Genomic DNA, 19,545 nt, shown 5'->3' with positions numbered 1-19,545 from the left:
CCCTGCACACACACACACACACACACACTGTGCTGAGGCTCTTCTGCAGGTGTGTGAGATGAAAACTGTCTTTTCATTGTTTTCTATTTTAGACGCTGCTGTGAAACACAATGAGAAGTGTCACTTTACACAGAATGATGAATACTTTAGGATGCAGAACTTCTGGAACATGTCCTGATAGCACACACACATCACATAGACAGCTGTATGACATCTGAGACGGATTTTTAATGTTTGCTCATATAGGACATGAGCTTTTCCTCTCAGATGTCAACTAGACGTGTAAAAGATGTCTTTAAGATGCTTATGATTTAGAATCAATGTAAATCTGACATCTTGCAGATATCCATCACGTTTGTACACAGCTTTCCAGATAAAGTGATCAGACATTCTAGAGACTTGCGAGGGATCAGATTTTGAGAGAACTTTGAACTTTGAGAGAACATTCAAAGGGAATGTTCCTATAATGTTTGCAAAATGATTGAATGGAATGTTCCTTAACATTTTTAGAACACCCCCCCCCCCCACCAAAAAAATATATAAAAATAAAAAATAAAAATGATGATGGGAGTACAAACATTTTCATAACTCAGCAGGAACATTAGAAGAGCCACCTCGGAACAGTTTTTAGTGTCCTGCAAGGCTTGGTAATCACCATTTGTTCTTCAAGCCTTGAGCTTTGAAAAATAAACGGAGCTGATTTTCTTCTGTTCTTCTCAACAGATAACACGTTTTTCAGATGAGATGAAATCTCCTGGTCCAGATGAAGCAGATGAAGCTGTTTGATCTGGGATGTGCGGCGCGCGGCGGAACTGCAGGAGCGCGCGTCAGTCTCGCGCGCGCGCACACACACAGAGTCAGGTAGTTCCTCTCCGCGCGCGCGCGTTTCTCTGTGATGCTCGCGGGCGTCGGACGCGCGGATGATCGCGGCTGATTGTCAGTGTGTGGAATAAGACGCTCTTCATCCTCATCCTCATCTTCATCCTCCTCATCACGGCTGTTTCTGGCTGGAGTGACAGAAAGACATAAAACCTTCCTCCGGATCCTCAGCGCTCCTCTGAAGGCTTTTGGGTGAGTCTTCATCATGCTCTTGATCTTCTTCAGCATCTTCATCCTCCTCATCTTCCTCGTACTCTACTGAAGATTGTGTTTCTCTCGTGTGTTTCAGTTTCTGCTTTGTGATCTTCAGCGTTTGGAGTAAGTACAGATACTTTCACTCTCTGTAAGTGTGTGTGTGTGTGTAAACGGGACATTGTGCAGAAACTGTGTGAGTGTTTCAGGTTTGTTGTTGTTGTGGGATTTCTTATGAGGATGATGATGATGAAAATTTCAGAAAAGCTGTGAGATGAACACAAACTTACATCTGTGATTCTGTGAGGAGTGTGTGTGTGTGTCTGTGTGTGTGTGTGTGTGTGTGTGTGTTCTGGGTCAGCGGTGCTGTTTCAGTTGGTCATGGGATTTCTGGGTCTCTGATGATGATGATGATGATGATGATGAAAAATGTCTGATCAGGCAGAAACTGGTGGGACACAAACTCCAGTCCCTGGTCCGAGTGTGTGTGTGTGTGTGTGTGTGTGTGTGTGTGTGTGTGTGTGTGTGTGTTTGTGTGTGTGTTTAGCTATAATGTTTGGACAAATGTGTCTCCAGAAGTGTGATAAATCTGTCAGAAACTCTGTCTGGGGTCGTTCTCATTTGATGATCATCAAACAGAATGCATAATTTATTTATTTAAAATTCTAAAAATGAATAACTTGTATTTAGTTCTCGTTTGTAGCATCTTCATCGAAACGGCCCGAGGTTTGATGAACTGTGTGTGTTTGAGAGTTTGTGCTCATCTGAACTCTCGAGGATAGTGTGTGCTGATCTCATCACTGTCCCGCATGCTTTGTGATGTGAATCCGTTTCTGTTCACATTAATGATTCTGAGCTCAATCAGCAAATCTGCTCCACACCTTCATCATCATCATCATCATCACCAAGACTTCAGTGATTGAGACTCTGTTTTCTGCTGTTGTTGTGCGCGCCTGGACTGATCCGGTCTCTATCCTTTTTTATTTTTATTTATTTATTTTATGTATTTTTTATGAGTAAAGCGGCGGCTTACAGAGCAGTGGGATTTGGGACTGTGTGTGTGTGTGTGTGTGTGTGTGTGTGCTCGTGAAGGGGATAAGGCATGTTCTCCTCCTGGATAACGCCCACAGCTCTCTGCTCGGAGCACAGGGCTGTTTAGAGCTTGAAGCGGAAAGATAACAACTCAGATGGAAAATGTTTTTAGGGAAAGAGCTGCTAACGGCTCAGATGTTCATGCAAACGGCGAGAAGGTTGATGCTTCTGAGTTCGACATGTGCAGTGTTTGAGAAAGTCACTACATCTCTTTAAATGTGTTTAATTACACGTCCAGTGAAATAAAAAACCTTCGTGTTTGAGCTCTATTTGTTCTGACCGTTAAAAAACCACAGTCTGAATATTTGACTGTTTGTGTGTGTGTGTGTGTGTGATATTCTCATACCGCACACTCATTTTGTGCAGTTATGTCATTCTGTTGAGCAGCAGCCTCTCTCTCTCTCTTTCTCTCTATATCTTACACACACACTCAAACACACACACACACACACACACACTGACAGAGTGTTTATATTAAGATGTAGTGACAGGTGATTTTACCTGCTTGTTGTTTGACGTTTTCAGGAGCTTTACTTCCATCATAAATATGTGTGTGTTTCTCTCGCTCTGTCTCTGTGGAGTGTAAATGAGCTCATAAACTGGTGCAACATCTAAACTAAACTCCATCTGGAACTGCTGCATTGTCTTTATATATTATATTTATATATTATATAAATGTAGATTACCTCATATTAAATACAGGAAAATGAATGCATCGAATATTTGCACTTTAAAAAAAAAAAAAAAAATTGTCACATGAAAAAAAAAAAAAAAACTTAGTTCTTAGCAGGTATGTCAATTTGATGTGTATATAAATATCCACATGAATATTTGCTGGAATAATAATAATAATAATAGTAATAATAATAATGTAGGCCTAAATCAATATTTGTGAAAGACAGTACATTACTGAAGTAAATCAAAGAGCAGAATAATGGCTTGCTTAGAAGTAAAATAAATAAATCAATAAAATGTAAAATAAAATTTATATTTATATATATATATAGATATATATATATATATATAGGGATATGCCCGGTACCAATTTTTTTTCTGTTGTGATTAATTGATTAATCAGGCTTTTATCATGGTAAACGGTATTATCACGGTATTGAAATTTATTTTTAAAAAGTGCTCAAAATATAGTTTATAATAGGTAGGTTAAATAACTTTTTTTTAAAATAATAGGTTAAATAACTTTTTTCTAATAAAAAAATAACTGAACATTTAAATAAAATAAAACAAATTAGAAATATATATATAAAGTTAAAAGTTTTGCACAGATTAAAGAGCTAAAGAACTATAAAGACCAATAGGTAAGATGAACATCATAGCAGATACACAAATCTGAATGGCTATTTAAAATGTATTTAAATATGTTTAAGAAAGTAGTGCAGCTGGTTTATATATGGGGTTTCCAGGGTAAAGACTGCATTATCTGCAGTTTAGTGACTCTGTGTGCTTATCATGCGTGTTTGTTTACATCAGAGCACACACGAGTCTTTCAAGCAGCATACAGCGGTGTTGTGCATTTTGACCAGTTGATTGGAATAGTTTTTTTTAAAATGCATTTCAATTTCTGAATAATTTGTAATATATAATTATTTGCTGTATTTATAAGTGTCCACAATAACAATATCGTGCATATTCATTACCGTAATATATTGCATTACCGAATACCAGCACAAGTCTATATATATATATATATATATATATATTCTATTGCATTTGTAAATAAATAATTAGGGAAAAAATATATAAAAAAACAACCTTTTTACTTATTTGAAAAGAGATCTTCTGCTTTATGGTGGGAAATTAATGTTTAAGTTCCTAAAGTAGTGCTGTCAATCGTCATCATCATCACCACAAGCGTGTTTAAGCAGCAGTCGAAGGCTTTTCCAGCATCCCTCCTGCACCTCATTCTGTCCAGATCTGTAGTCTGGTGTTTGCACTGGGACTGAGCCTCTCCTTCAATAACAGCAAGCCACATTAGTTAGGACAGGATGAGCAGATGAACTTGTGAAGCAAGCAATGGGTTACTCGCTCCCTGCGTCATCTGATGACGTCATGAATGTCTTCCCCAGCTCTGCTGATCTGTGTGTATCTGTCACTTCATCATGAGCATTATTATTAGTGCTGATTTGTTGTAGTTGTCTGTTCTTTTCTCATCTTTACTGTTATTCTTCCTTGTTGGTTGTCATTGTCACTGCATCTGCTGTGGCAGTGTGAATGTACTGTTATTTGTCATGCTAATAAAGCACATTAAAACTGAAATGTGTGTGTGTTTTGGGGGGGAGGGGGGGGGTGGGGTTTGAGGTGGACGGCAGGCTGGTCTCACTGTGTGATCCACCATCTGCTCTCCTCAACTCGACTTGTGGAGTGAAATAATGAGGAATGAGCGACAGAACGAAACAAGGATGAGCAACGAGTACATCAGAAAGTGTGTGAGGATGGTAGGCACGGATAGTTATGTTTCCGCTCACCTGCTCCACCTTTGCTCTGATGAGACTAATTAAACACAACCCCTACCGCTCTCTCTCTCTCTCTCCTTCTTCCTCTTTCTTTCTCTCTCTCTCTCTCTCTGTCTCTCTCTCTCTTTCTGTGTCTATGTCTCCCATGACACGCTAACATCCTGTCCATATGTTATCTACGCTACACACATGCTCCCCAGCTGAGATAACTCCACCCTCTTGCTCAGTTGACTCCACCCATCCCATGAAATAACACCACACTGAGAGATGACTCAGACACAGTAGAGCGAGATAATCTTGGCCAGCTCCTCCTCACTAGAGTGCAAGAGCTAGAGTCCCAATGGGTTGTGTGATTATGTGAAGTTTGGTGTAGTTTGGCATAGATGTTCGATTATGAACGAGTTTGAGGAAACACACATGATCATTTGGTGCCATCATCAGTGCAGTTCAGAGCAGATCCCATGAGCTTTATTCATGAATGGCCTCTTGTGTCGGTGCTATCAGCAGTCCGGTTCTCAGTATGGAGGTAATGGACAGGATAAAATATTTTAATACCTTTATACTTTATCCAGACAGATAAAGATACTGACTAGGAATGATCGTCTGTTGGAGACACCAAGGATGGATCAACCTGTGGCTCTTCATTTCATCAAACCTGTGTGAAAGACACTGGGGGCATTTACATGGGACATTGTAATCAGGCTAAAAGTCCAATCTGATTTGGTCATGAGTTCTGACAGTTATGCCAACAGAAGTGTAATATTTCACTGGTTGTATGTCTTCTTAACTTTGTTCCAGATCAGACAGTGGGTGCGATTGCATGGACATCAGTACATTATCTAATTAATTACCTTATTGCAAATAAGACAATATTAAGATTATGGTGTTTACATGAGTTGCTTTTAGAATATTAATTTCTTGTTCCCGTTCTACATGTTATTCTACGTACATAGATCGATTAATGGCACACGTCATTATGTCCCCATGTGACACCATCCGATGTCCCCTCCAGAATTTCACTCATCAACCTACAGTTTGCATTCGTATGGTAACATATACAGTTTTGGGAGTTTCATTTTTCATTTTATGAAAGTTTCAAGTGCAGTTAATTATTTGTCATGCTGTAAGTGCACGAAGACGATGACGTTGTTGAAGCCATGCTTTTTTGTTTGCCATCAAACGGTTGTCCACTGCTGTGTGTGTATCCTGTCACATAATGCAGTGAAAAGTCCTACACATGGTAATAATGTGATTAAGGTGTGCACATGTCTATGCTGCACTTTGATAATGCGACTAAAATAGAAATACTCCACATCTCGAGTATGACTTATCAAGTATGCTGGATCCAGGTTATCAAAAATCTCTGTTTACATGGTAGATCCTTAATCAGAGTATTGTCTTAATCATGTTAATATTAGAATATTGTTGTCCATGTAAATGTACTGAGTGTTAGTGGTGTGGAAGTGGAGTTTTGCTTGGAGAAAGGGTTTTTTGATAGTTGCTCTCTCAGTGTTTCTTCTGACTCTGTGATTTGGGACCTTTCCCAAACACCACTCTTCATTTGCTCCTGTGGACTCAGGGCTCTAAACTCATTTGTCGCTCTTTTGTGACTAACTTTCTCAGTTGGTCGCACAAACACATAATTTTGGTCGCAGTACACCACAGACCCATGTCCGATAGGTGCACAAGACTGTAGAGCAGTGGTTCCCAGCCTTGTTCCTGGAGCCCCCTCCCAAACTCTCCTTTGTGTGACACACCCATTCCAGGTGTGGAAGTCTCTGCTATTGAGCTGCTGATCTGAATCAGGTGTGTTTGATTAAGGACACATGGAAAACGTGCAGTGATGAGGGGGCTCCAGGAATGTGGGTGGTAACCCCTGCTGTAGTGTGTCATTGCATTCTAGTCATTGTATGTCATTTTCATTGTAGTCATCATTCTATTTGTCATTGTAGGATTGAGAACGGTGCTCATACGCTCCCTCGGTGCACTCTTAATGCACGTTTAATGCACACTTCTGCCAAACCCATAGTAAAGCAAGATCTACCTGACAATCAAAGCTCCTTAAAAGTGAAAGTGTGTGTTGCAAGGACTTAGGGTGCAATTTGGAACATGGTATCTATCACTAGTGATTAGTAGCAGGAATCAGAAAACCTGGAGAGAATCTGAGAGCCGGAAAGGAGAGCCTATATGGTCTTGGTGCACTTGGTGCTTTGGGGTCTCAATATTTAAGTACTCTATATTAATTATTTGTCTATATAACTGTTACATAAAAGGCGAAACCAAATCTTGCAACAGTGATGCCTCCCATACCAACTTTTAACAGGAATCTTAAAACACTCTTCTGATTATCATCTCAGAACTTCATGCAGCAGCAGACAGCGAGTCAGCTCAATTCTAAAACACAGACCCGCTCCCAGACTGGTAAAAGTCATGAAGCATCTTGTGACACACATGGAATGACCTGAGCTGTCACTTGTGCTGCTTCCCACCTGTCTCACAATCTCACAATCTGTGGTCTGCCTGTCAGACGGCGTGCGATTCATCAGATCATGGAAGTGTCCACCTGCATCTCTTTCTGCAGGAGTCAGTCAAGAGTCCTCATAGTTCTCTCACCATGTCCAGGTGACAATTTTAACAGCATTTAAATGACAGGCAATCCAACTAGATTCTTGGCTCCAGGAGATTTTGGTGGGCTAGAACAGAGGCTTAAAGATATAAAGAGTGTGGTATTAGTCCTCCATCATTTGGGAAGGAGGTGAACCCTCTTTTTGATACCAAGATCAGATGTGTTCTTGAGCTCATGGACGCTCATCAGAGAGAGACTCATGTGAAACAGGTGAGGGTACGGGTGGATGTTATCTGATCCCGAGCTCCCAATGGAGACTCTTTATTTGCTTGTTCATCTGCTCTGCTGTGACGTTCAGTGTTGTTTCTCTTTGGGCTTCACGCCAAACTATAAAAGACGTGGTTTAGTTTGATTTGCATCTGCGGTCAAAAAGGTTAAATAAATGGTTCAGTTTGCTGGGTATTTCTGATTGTGCCTTTGCAAGAACGGCTGTACCTCACTCCTGAGAAGCTTGCCTTCTGCTCACCGATGTTTTATCTTCAAGTTTACTTACCTTTGCATTCACTTAATCTTCTCTACGCCCCTTCTGAAAGGCTCTCTGCTTATTCAGTAGAGCCTTCAAGTTGATGGCAGTGAGAACGTATGTTGTACATACTCTCAGAATAAATGTGCAAAAGCTGTACCTTTTTGAAAGGCCCAACATCTTGTCACTGGGGCAGTATCCTCAAAGGGTCATCTTTGTACCCTGTTTACTCCTAAAGTTTCAAAATAGTACAATAAGGATAAATAACACAATTCTAAGAAAGTAATATGTAGCGTTCAGGGGTAGGCAAGATACAAAGTCGCCCCTTTAAAGGTACTACCCTATATATAACTGTAACACACCAAGAAGTGTTTTGCAGGAGTGCAAATTAAAAGAGCATAAGAAATTACATCCTGATAATAATAGTTAAAAAATGTTGGGTTTTTACACAACCAATTAACAGATGAGTTCCTGTTTTAACAGCTCCTAAATCTGAGTTTTAAAACCAATAAAAGTTGGGATCTTTAGCTCCTTCACCTACTATGATGTCATCAGTGTCAGGAGGTCTGTATTGAAATTATTTTTTGATAGTGTGTATTAATCGTGTGTCTTGTTTTCCCATCCCAAAGTAGTGATAAACTATATTCAGCTTTATTCAACATATTTTATCAGCGTCAAAACCATTCCACACAGTTCTGCAAATTTGCCTCCAAAACCAGAGCAATAATAGTAGACATCGTCTGGACCTGCTGGTTAGGGAAATTTACCTTGAGCCAGAATTTCATTTCATTGTGTCGTACAGTATTTCAAGCGCAAAATACACAAATATTGTTCTTTGCTCATTCTTGCAGAAAAAGTCTAACATTTACTCTGTTAAACCTGAGAGCAGATCTCCTAAAGACTAGAGCCTGAGCACATCTCAAACACTTTAAATAAAGAGATAAAAATCATCTGCTGTAAAATCTCTATTGTACGCTGGAGAACTCTTCAGCCCAGAGGAGCACAGAATGCAGATTCCTGAAAATTCCTGCTTCTGTTCGCACAATCCTTCTCTCTCAGCAGAAACGCAGGATTATTTAGCAGTTCATTATTCAGAGATTCAGCTGAAATCACACACGTTTATTTGCCCTTCGACATCAGCAGCATGTTTTCTTTATCTCAATGCTCTCGAGGTATCATTAACCTGTATTCAGTCTTTAAGGGGTGGTGGACACTCAGGTGGAGGCGCTGGGTAAAGTAATGACTCTCTTTTCTTACACATCCACTGCATCAGACATTGATGGCAGGGTTTCTGTAATAAAGATTATTTCAGAGATCTAGCTGTCCTGGTGAAAAAAAAGTACACTTTGTGTAACAAGTAATTATTATGTAAATCTAAACTTACTTATGTAGTGTAACTGAATGTAATGTTTTCCAATAGTTTCTGAGAACTGTTTTATTTGCAGTTAAATGTATTATAGCTCAAATCTAATTCAAATGCAATTAGCTGAACATTAGGACTTAAGTACATCCTTATATGCAATTACATATGAAATATCTGAAATATGGTTGATTTGCTGATTGTACTGACAAGCATTTATGATCAACTCAAAAATATTTGAATAACATTTATAGAGTACCTCCATGTATTTACATACATTTGTAAATTGAGTGCAATTTAATGCATTTAAAATATGTAAATGTGTAAAATGTAAATTGACTACAGCTGAAATAATAAAGTACTTTACATGTGCTTTAGTATGTTAGTCAACACATGTACTTAAGTAAAACTTGTCATTCAAATTTATTACAAAATTGCACTTTTTAAAAGTGAACTTAAGTGTGTTTAGAAACCGTCTCTTGAAGTCACTTAAGTGGCCTTTCATTTCATTAATATTGTATTATCTGCAAGTACAGGTTCGTAAAACTAATTTTTAGATTCAAAATACACTTCAAGTGCACATCCAGTACAGTATAATGGTTAGTTCATCCCCTCAAAAATAAAATTCTGTCATTAATTACTCACCCTCATGTCGTTCCAAACCTTTAAGACCTTCATTCATCGTCGGAACACAAATTAATGTATTTTTGATGAAATCTAAGAGCGCTCTCACCCTCCATAGACACTACTACGATCAAGGCTCAGAAACATAGTAAGTACCTGACATGAGCATGCTTTCCTCGGGATGTAAACAATGCTCTTCTCATTCAGCTTTTGGATCTCGGCACTCGGATTTCATCAAAAATATCTTAATTTGTGTTCCAAAGATAAACGAAGGTCTTACGGGTTTGGAACAACAACTGATGACAGAATTGTAATTTTTGGGTGAACTAACCCTTTAAGTGCACTTCTTTTTCACAAGGGTCAAAACAGTATTCAGTTCTGCTGGTGGATATCCAGTTTGCTTCCTTCAAAAACACTCCATATATCTTTCACTAAGTCTTCCTCTCCAGCTCTGATCGTATCAGACTGATGGAAGGTGGGCCAATCAGAGATGATCTGAGACTCCAGCAGTCCTGAGTTCAGAGCAGATCAGAATTAACGTGAGTTATTAGAGTAACACATATGCGTGACAGAGCTGATCTGCTGTGTGTTTCACGCTGGGAAATGTAATTTTACTTTGACTCTTCTGTATGGTGTTGAAGGCAGTCATTCATCATCATCACTCACATGAACACACACTGTCTGTCTCTCTGACTGTCTCGCTCTCTCTGTCTCTCTGGATGGAGTACAGATCGTCGCGTGCTTCAGACTGAATAAATCACAACGATTTGCTCAGAAACTCTCTGCATCTCTCGTCTGAACAGACGAGTGTTTATTATAGGATCAATCCCATCCAGAAGAACTTGTGTTCCACTTCCTGTGACTTTGTAAAGAAATAGCCCACCAAGAATGATTATTCTATCATCATGATTGTGTTTGATTGCAATGAATGTGTACTTGAATTTCAAATCTTAAGAGTATATTTTAAAAAGTCGAGATAATATAATATGAAAGAAAAAAAAATCTATTTTTGCAACGTGATCTCATGAGAAAACGTGTGTATTTTTACGTTAAATGTGGTTCTACCACACGTACATTTAGTTACGTTTTCATGCACATAAAAACGTACAACTTTGACGTATTTATAGCAGTAAAACGTACAAATACTTACGTGTTAGCAGCTAAAAAAAAAAATAGTCTAACGTAAAGTGTAAATGTATATGAATTCCCATGTATTAATAATAAAATCGTGGCTTTAATGATTTAAATCTGTTGTATTTAATTGTCATATCAATACATGTTTTTATTGAATTTATTGAAAGCAGTTTACTCATCTACTTAATAGGAAATAACATTTCTGTGCATGCTGCAAACTCGTTTCGGGGGATTACATAATGTTAAACAAGACTACACTTTGAAACCTTAAAATGAATACAATTTATGTAATTGTTTAACCATTTTGGAATATTTTGCTGTGCGATTTTCTCCTATCCAATGACTGACAATACAACCATAGATACACAAAAGCACAGCATAAATTTACAAATCACATCCGTTTTATTTGTTTGCTGTACTCCATATCTTTAGAATCCAGATGTTTGCAAGGATCATATCTAAATTCAGCCCTTTATCAATCGATCTTCATCTTCATTCTCAGCAACAGCGTCCATCACAGTCAAAGCCCATGCTCGTTATGATGCGAATTTGAAAATAGCGCCAGTGCGCCTCCCTCCAGAAACGTTACGACATGGTTTACGGCACTGATATTGAATGCTCATTGGCTCTCACCTAATTCGTCACAGATTGCGACATGCCGTGTTTCAGTTGATAGACATTTGAAATCAGTAGTGATGGGAAGTTCGATTCGTTTCCGCGAACCGGTTCTTTCGGACGTTTCGATTCAATGAACCGGTTGAAAAAAACGGTTCAGCGGTTCTTTTACGCTCGACGTAATGACGTCATTGGCGATGACATAATGGCGTCACGTCTATCTAATTTATATATATATATATATATATATATATATATATATATATATATATATATATATATATATTTATTTATTTATAAGTCAGTAATCATAACTTTAGTCAGTTAAAAACCTCATAATCATGAAAAATTTACATTTGAGTTTTGCAACAACGCACCCAAATACAGTAACAGCAATAATGTGCATACGAGGATTTAAGTCTTGAAGATATAAAGTAAATAAATTAGGTGTCATCAGCACAGAAACCACGATCCACTTACTATACATAATCCATTGCGATGTATTTGTTATTAAATGAACTTACGTTTCGCCAGATTGCCCTTCATTCAAGCCCTCGGTTTACCCGCGCTCATATCATTAGCACTGAATCAGTTCAGAATCAATCACCAAAAGAATCAGTTTGGTTCAGACGCTCTGTGCGTCGGTCTGAATCACATATGCGCAGTATCATCAGCTCCTCGGCTCTCGAATTGGACGCTTCCGAAAGAAACCGGAAATGATCCGAAAACCGATGCAACCGGTTCTTGACTCCAGAACGAGAATTGCTCTAACCGTTACGTGCTGCAGTTCAGTTTCATCAGCTGCTCTACTCGTGTTCATTTTCTGTTTACTACAAACTCAATTTGTGAATATGTCATCATTAACTATAAATACAGTACAGATATTTCATAAATCATCCCTTATTCCTATTAAACATAGAGTCTTAATTATTGTCCAACTTCCCTGAAAACCCCTTTGGCCAATACATTATCTACAATATACAGATTAGAAACATTCATCTAAAAAAAAAGAAAAATACAATATAGTTATTTTATAACACTTTCCGATGTTTAACAAAATACTTAAAAAAATTACACGCATGCGCAGTATCATCAGTTCATTGGTTCTCAAATCGGACGCGTCCGACAGAAACGATTCTCAGTTCAGTGTACTGGTGATCCGAAAACAGATGCAACCGGCTCTTGACTCGAGAACGAGAAGCGCTCCAGCAGAGGGCGTGTTCGTTCGTTATCTGGCTCGGCTCGGTGTTCATCTTCAGTTCGGTCTTCACAACAGTTCAGTCAATGTACTGTTTGAGTACATGAATTACTCCGGGATATTGGTTGATTATGACTCACAGGGAGTGTCAGTCACGATAAAAAAGTTAACATCTTAAGTAATTTGTGGATTAATGCTTATTGGAGACGTGAACCGTTTCAAACGATTCAGTTCGATTTGGTGAACTGGTTCAACTGGTTAAATTGAATGATTCGTTCACGAATCGGACATCACTAGAAATCAGTACTGCGCCAGTGCGCCTTCACGGAGAGAAGACAGATACATAATTTCACGGATTAATAAATTAAATTCTGTTCTGTACCCTATAAAAACTATTACCTCCAGAGAGCACTGCGACTGGAACTCATTATCATTTGAACTACTTTTGGTACCACTTTTGGCATATGGATATTTTCGCAAAAAATAAATGATTAATGTTACGTTTTTTTGTCTTTTATTCGTTTATTTATAACAGTAACGTTATTTAGTTTTAAGAAATGGTTATGGGTAGGTTTAGGGGTAGGTGTAGGATTAACGTTAGTGGCTCAAAATAACGTTTTAATGTTATATTTTCACTAAAATTTTCATTTTCCTACAAATTTCTGTCCATTATGTTTTATTCTTTTAACATTCTGTATAAAATGGGTAGGTTTAGGTTTGGGTGGGGTTTAGGGATCTTACATTTATCAAAAAAATTATAAAAAGGGAAAATATACATAAGTATTAAACAAATTAATCAGATACGCATTGAAAAGCAGCTCCATGAGCAAATTTCTATGGATAACTGACTGGTCAGAGAACACGTTCCGTCTGTACGTATTTGAGGTTGTTTTTACGTACATTTAGATACGTATCGAACCTGTAATTACTGCGAGATAATACGTAAATGACACTGTAAATACGTAAAGGCACATACATATTGGGCAGTTTTAATTTACGTCTAAATATGTACGTTTTGATTGTGACATCAGGCTGATTTTTGCTGTCTCTCATCAATGAGCATGAAAAATGCATTGGTTTTCTGAGCCGTTTTCTCATCAGATTTGAGGAGGACCTCTGAACACAAGAATCAACATCTGAGCGCTGGACAAATACTGACCACAAATATCCAGCTAATCTCAGTTTTTAAACACATTATCAGCAGGCAATGGACTCTTTTCCAATTTTGTAAAGTACAGAATTAATGTTGAATCATTTATAGTGGAATTGACCCTAATGTGACCATGAGTGTGTGTATATATATTAAAAGTTTACATGGCACATGATCGCATTAGTGTCAATCTAAGCATGACTGGTTCAAATGATTGGCTGAATGTCACTTCACTTAATTAAAAATCTTAATAATTTCTTTATTATAATTTCTTTATTTATTTATTTAAATAAATGTATCTATTTATTCATGTTTTGAATAATCTTTTGTTTTTACATTTTAATTCTGTGTTTTATTGATTGATTGATTAATACTAATAATAATAATAATAATAATAATAATAATAATATGTTTTTTAAATTTTAATTTAGTTATTTTTATCTCAGCTTCAGTCATTTTATTACCTTGACTTATTTTTATTTGGGTTAGTTGGCAAGGGAACATTTGTCATTTTCACTGTTTAATTTTTTCCCCTTAATGTTTATATTTTCCTTTATTTCAATTACCGTTTTTTTTTTTTTTTTTTTTTTCTAATAGGTTTTATTTTACGTCATGAGAATGGTTTAAGTAGCCCTTGGGAGAAGCTCTTCTTCCAGAACCTAGAGATATCCTGGATTTGAAAAGATCTTATGAGATGGATTCTACAGAGCAACAAAACAATTCAAATCTGCTAATAACCACATTAATTTGTAATAATCTTTTTGATCCAAAATAATGTTGAATGCTCATTCAGTAATTATGATTCATCAAGTGGACTTCATTTTACCCTGATGATCTTAATGATACTCATCTGTGAAATGATGAACTGAATTATCTGTTATCTAAACATCCTTTCATTCACACATGTTACACACTTACATTAGTTTTATTGGGGGAATTAAAACTCTGAGAAATATAATAGAGTACTATGGACTGTAAGATACTAGAGACTACAGAACCTGAAAATAAGATATAAAGAGTTAATAAGAAGGAGTTGAGAGTGAGAGAGAGTGTCCTGAATGATGCTCAACCTGAGAAGAGAGTTTGCAGACCTAATGATGTAAAGTGACCAGTGGATTGTGGGACATTTGTGAGGAGCATCTCCGTTACACCTGAACCCTGAGCTCCTCTGTAACGCTGCTGCTTGATCTGTGATTGTTGTCTGGAAAGTCAAGCCTCCTGCTGGATTATTCTGGAACAGCGTCTGGAGAACTGGGTGCATGCAGATCAGAACTGCGAGACAAGCAACCGATTCAAAAAGCACAGATTATTATTATATGATGTCACAGGCTGTCTGAAGAGAAGCTGTAATATTCTTCGAGAAGCAGCTCTGTGTCCATCAGGATCATGTGAAGCACGTCGATCAGAAACTCTAGAATTAAACTTCAGTCAGCGACTCTGAGCGGCCTGAAATAAAAGTGCAGTGTGTTTCTGATATTGCAGCTCTGCAGGAATTGTTCCTATGGGGGGAAAGAAGTGCATACTTTTCAAAAGAGTTCTTATTATGGTAATAATAGACGTTAAAATTATATATTTAAGTGCAAACTGAAGATTTTTAGATTATTAATTTCATGCTAAATATATTGTAGTTTGAATTTGTATTAAATGCAATTAAGACTGAACTTAACTTAGAAAGTAGGACTTAAGTATCTTTATATGTAATTGCATAATTACTTCTCGTCTTTGAAATGTGCTTTAAGTTCTACCGAATGTACTGAAACATTTATGACTAAAATACACTTAAATTACATTTCTATTGAAACTTGTGTGTCATTTAAATATTTGTAACGATTAACTTTAAGTGTAATGTTGAATAGCACACAAAATGATAATCAAGTACTTTACATGTGCTTCACTATGTATGTAACGATGAGCCAGAGACGTTCGGATCCATATGCAGAAGTTTTGTTAAGAATGGTCGGACAGGCAATAATCAGTAACAGCGTCAGGTATGTCAGGGATAACCAGAATCAATAACAGAAACGAGCAGAATGTCAGGACAGGCAGCAGAGAATCAGAGTCAGTAAAACAATCCAAAGTTAAGGTACAGAAGGAACAAACACAAGGAAAAACGCTCGGAAATGTCAGACAGGCTAAACAAGACTTCACAGTGAGTGAGAATGATTGTGGTGCTTATATGTGTGTGTAAATGAGGTGCAGGTGTGGCAAGGAAATTGGCTGATGAATGAGGTGCAGGTGTGGCAAGGTGATTGTGATGCAGTGACTCATGGGAAACGTAGTTCGGGTGTGGTGCAACAGTATGAGAATGATTGAACTTCTTTAAACAACACAAACGATTATTAAAATTATTATTTAAATGTACTTTAAAGTAAAACTTTTTATTTGACATTATAACAAAGGCACATTTTACAGTTAAGTACACTACAGGTAACATTTTATTTTAAGGTGTTAGACGTTATATTCACTTAGTATTATAATAACAATAAATTATGCATTATTGCATTCAAGTAACCCTCAGCCAAATCCTAACCATATAGTAAAAACATGTAGTTAACTAATATAACTCAGTACTTAAATGTTTAATTTAATAAATAGTAAACACACTTTTTCCACAATATTTCTTTCACCTCTGGAATAACTTTCTCTTCTCTCTGATGTCAGAGATTGTTCTGGTTTTTGCTGTTTTTGGTAACATCGCACCTATAAAATAGGAAAACCTGTTTGGTCTACGTTTTTCTTTAACGAATATACTCAGAAATCTGTATTATTACTGTAAGGTCATGTCCAGATCATGAAGTTTCTGGCAGTGTTAATTTTGGCAGGCATTTTTTATTTAGTCTTAGTCTTAGTACGAAATTGCTTAATAGTCTTAGTCACATTTTAGTCATTTCATTGAGTCTTTCATAGTTTTAATCTAGTTTTAGTCAACGAAAAGTCATTGCATTTTTGTCAAGTTTTAGTCACTACTTTTAGTCAATAGTTTTAGCCAAACTGTATTTACCAAAAATTATTTTGGTAGCTATTTTATATGTAGTTTTCAAATTAAAATAATCAATAATTCTTCTCTCTTTAGACCAAATCAATTAAGCTTATGAGAAATTTGAATCAAGGACTGAATTTGGAAAATCTTGAATAAATTATGACAATTTTCATTTTTGGGTTAACTATCCCTTTAACAGAAGTGAAAAAGGAGCAATAAAAAAAAAAAAAAAAACAAAAAAAAAAAAAAAAATATATATATATATATATATATATATATATATATATATACATGCATACATTTATTTAACATCTTTTGTTGGTTAAAATTAATGACAGATAGGTATTTAATTGGAATGCTGTCCTTTTAAGACGGAAGGAATGCTGAAATACTGACACACGTTCAGTTTTCACACACCTGTTCCCGTTTACTTAATCCATAACCTACTGTATTTACGAGAGATACTCTACACGATAAACATTTGGACTGCTGTGTGTGTATTTGAGCGCTGAGAACTAATCGCGCGCTGTATATGAGAACTGAGGGAGTGGAGAGTGAGAGAGCACTTCTATCAGCGTGATTTCGCCCATCCTGCCTTCACTAACTTTAAGTTAACCGACAACGAATTGTGACTCTCGGGAAAAACAGGACATCCGGTTACCTTACCCCTACCCCTTAGGGTGCTGAGGCCATTGTTTCAGATCGCTAGTTCGTGTTTTATTAGTCTATCCATCCACTGCGGCTGCTATACTGAGAATAGATATGCGAACGGCCCTTATCCGATCGCAATCCAATGACAGGGATGCACATTTTGAAAGACAATAGCCTATACAGGTCCTTCTCAAAAAATTAGCATATTGTGATAAAGTTCATTATTTTCCATAATGTAATGATAAAAATTAAACTTTCATATATTTTAGATTCATTGCACACCAACTGAAATATTTCAGGTCTTTTATTGTTTTAATACTGATGATTTTGGCATACAGCTCATGAAAACCCAAAATTCCTATCTCAAAAAATTTGCATATTTCATCCGACCAATAAAAGAAAAGTGTTTTTAATACAAAAAACCTTCAAATAATTATGTTCAGTTATGCACTCAATACTTGGTCGGGAATCCTTTTGCAGAAATGACTGCTTCAATGCGGCGTGGCATGGAGGCAATCAGCCTGTGGCACTGCTGAGGTGTTATGGAGGCCCAGGATGCTTCGATAGCGGCCTTAAGCTCATCCAGAGTGTTGGGTCTTGCGTCTCTCAACTTTCTCTTCACAATATCCCACAGATTCTCTATGGGGTTCAGGTCAGGAGAGTTGGCAGGCCAATTGAGCACAGTAATACCATGGTCAGTAAACCATTTACCAGTGGTTTTGGCACTGTGAGCAGGTGCCAGTTCTTGCTGAAAAACGAAATCTTCATCTCCATAAAGCTTTTCAGCAGATGGAAGCATGAAGTGATAGCTAGCTGCATTGAGCTACACTCTGGGAACAGCCTATTCGTTCAGAAATTTCTTTCTGTGTCTTACCCTCTCGCTTGAGGGTGTCAATGATGGCCTTCTGGACAGCAGTCAGGTCGGCAGTCTTACCCATGATTGTGGTTTTGAGTAATGAACCAGGCTGGGAGTTTTTAAAAGCCTCAGGAATCTTTTGCAGGTGTTTAGAGTTAATTAGTTGATTCAGATGATTAGGTTAATAGCTCGTTTAGAGAACCTTTTCATGATATGCAAATTTTTTGAGATAGGAATTTTGGGTTTTCATGAGCTGTATGCCAAAATCATCAGTATTAAAACAATAAAAGACCTGAAATATTTCAGTTGGTGTGCAATGAATCTAAAATATATGAACGTTTAATTTTTATCATTACATTATGGAAAATAATGAACTTTACCACAATATGCTAATTTTTTGATCCTGTATAGGATGCATTTTTAATGTCCAATAATCCTCAAATAACATTATATTCCAGTCTTGTCTAGTTAACGAAGACGTGGCGTAAATTTAGTCATAATTTCGTCATTAGATATTATTTTTAGCTCGTCAACGTCTCATCTTAGTCACAGAATTTTTTTTATTAACGAATATTTTTCGTCATCGTCTTTGTTAACGAAATTAACAAGGGTTTCTGGAAACAGCTGGAGATTATGAAGATGTGTGAATAAGCATGTGATTTCAGCGTTCAAAGGAGAGTGCCGGATGTACAGTAAATCTTTGTGAACAGAAGGACAGAAGTTGAGTGACACCACATTGCAGTGCAGTGTAAACTTTTTTTCGTGTCATATGTGCAATAATGGACAGACACCGCTGTCAAAGTTTGTTCTTCTACCTGTTTGGAAGCCCTTGTTTTTCAGCAGTTTGTAAGTGTTTTGCCTTGTTTTTCTCATTAGATTTCAGTGCGGTTGTGTTTGCTAGGAACATTTTTTGACTTACTGTGTTTTTCCGTGGTAAATACGTGCTCAAGTTGCTTTTGTTCTCATGCCTATTTGTTGTTCTCTCGTTGTTTTGATTGCTTCTATTGTTCTCATTTGTAAGTTGCTTTGGATAAAAGTGTCTGCTAAATTATTAAATGTAAATGTAATGAAAAATTTACTGATATTTAGTGGAGATCATGAACACAACTATGCTGTACTGATGTTCACTAGATTAGAAACTTTTAAAAGATATTTACAGCTTTTACAGATATTTTCCTTGTTTTAAGCATAAAGGCTTGTTCATACTGGAATGAATATCGCGCGCAATTATCGCCGACGTGTTTATGCCTCGTG

At 37.0% G+C, this 19,545-nt stretch overlaps 1 protein-coding gene across 33 annotated transcripts in view; it reads left to right on the top strand.

Annotated features, from left to right (window-relative positions):
• Positions 1-916: 916 nt before the first annotated feature.
• LOC132127777 (receptor-type tyrosine-protein phosphatase delta-like) overlaps positions 917-19,545 on the top strand; it is a 394,068-nt gene continuing 375,439 nt past the window's right edge. For all 33 annotated transcript variants that reach the window (XM_059540138.1, XM_059540149.1, XM_059540057.1 and 30 more), the window contains exons 1-2: positions 917-1,071; positions 1,169-1,197. The gene's annotated coding sequence lies outside the window, so the exon portion shown is untranslated. The remainder of the gene's footprint in view (positions 1,072-1,168; positions 1,198-19,545) is intronic.

Source organism: Carassius carassius, chromosome 3, assembly GCF_963082965.1.
Source record: "Carassius carassius chromosome 3, fCarCar2.1, whole genome shotgun sequence".
Taxonomy (NCBI): Eukaryota; Metazoa; Chordata; class Actinopteri; order Cypriniformes; family Cyprinidae; genus Carassius; species Carassius carassius.
Note: the sequence above shows the minus strand (reverse complement) of the source record. Positions and strands in the feature narration are given on the sequence as shown.